At 52.4% G+C, this 811-nt stretch overlaps 1 protein-coding gene across 6 annotated transcripts in view; it reads left to right on the top strand.

Moving 5' to 3' along the window:
- Positions 1-686: 686 nt before the first annotated feature.
- HNRNPH1 (heterogeneous nuclear ribonucleoprotein H1) overlaps positions 687-811 on the top strand; it is a 9,370-nt gene continuing 9,245 nt past the window's right edge. For all 6 annotated transcript variants that reach the window (XM_031055295.1, XM_031055294.1, XM_031055293.1 and 3 more), the window contains exon 1: positions 687-746. The gene's annotated coding sequence lies outside the window, so the exon portion shown is untranslated. The remainder of the gene's footprint in view (positions 747-811) is intronic.

Below are 811 nucleotides of genomic sequence, written 5' to 3'. Positions count from 1 at the left end.
CGCCAGTCCTCCCCGGGAAGAGGCGGAGGCGCTGCCCCCCCCCCCGCCGCTCCTGCCCAGCTCCCGCCGCCGCGGTGTTACAAAATGGGCGGTTGGGCGAGTGAAATGGAGAAGAGAGCTTTGAGCAGGAAGTGACTGTAGCACGGTTCCACTTACTAATCTAATTTGCATTTCTGTAAACGAGTCGGGCATGTTGTTTGATTTACTTACGTAGACTTGAGCATGCACTTAAAAAATCTAAAAGATCCAGCTATGGGGGTGGGGTGGTTGTTAGTAGTCCGGAGCATGTAATGAGAGATGAGGCAGTGTAGGCTCACAGTCTGTTTTGGTACTGACTGGAGAAGAAACACTCGTGGATGGATGGCGTTCATCCAGAGACTACTCAGAGCAGCTTCTGGGCTCCAAATACCAATGTCGGGGCTCCAGGAGCCTACTTAACTCTAGACATGGGTCCTCTATCAACTGTGCAGACAAGTTGAAACATGAGCTGGTTATCCAAGGGGAAGGGGGATGGAGGATTCTTAGATGAGTTATTCCAGTTTCCTCCTTCCTCCTCGGTAATACAGGGTGAAATCTAGCTAGGTCTGGTGTGTTTGGAGGAAATGGGAGGGAATTAACTTTTCCGTTCTTTTATGATAATTGTGACCCGTTGTCTCTTCTTTCCCCATCTCCTCCAAACACACCAGGCTTCAGTGACCGAAGCGAGCAGATTGTTTCACGTGGGGTAGCGTCAGCCTTTGAAGCTGGTAAGTGCTAGTTCGCGCACCCGGCGTGCGCAGCCAGAGCGCTCCGCTGTCCGCGCCACGCGGGA

Source organism: Geospiza fortis, unplaced genomic scaffold (assembly GCF_000277835.1).
Source record: "Geospiza fortis unplaced genomic scaffold, GeoFor_1.0 scaffold55, whole genome shotgun sequence".
In the NCBI taxonomy this organism is placed as follows: domain Eukaryota; kingdom Metazoa; phylum Chordata; class Aves; order Passeriformes; family Thraupidae; genus Geospiza; species Geospiza fortis.
The sequence above is the reverse complement of the archived record's forward strand: the minus strand, read 5'-3'. Positions and strand labels throughout refer to the sequence as shown.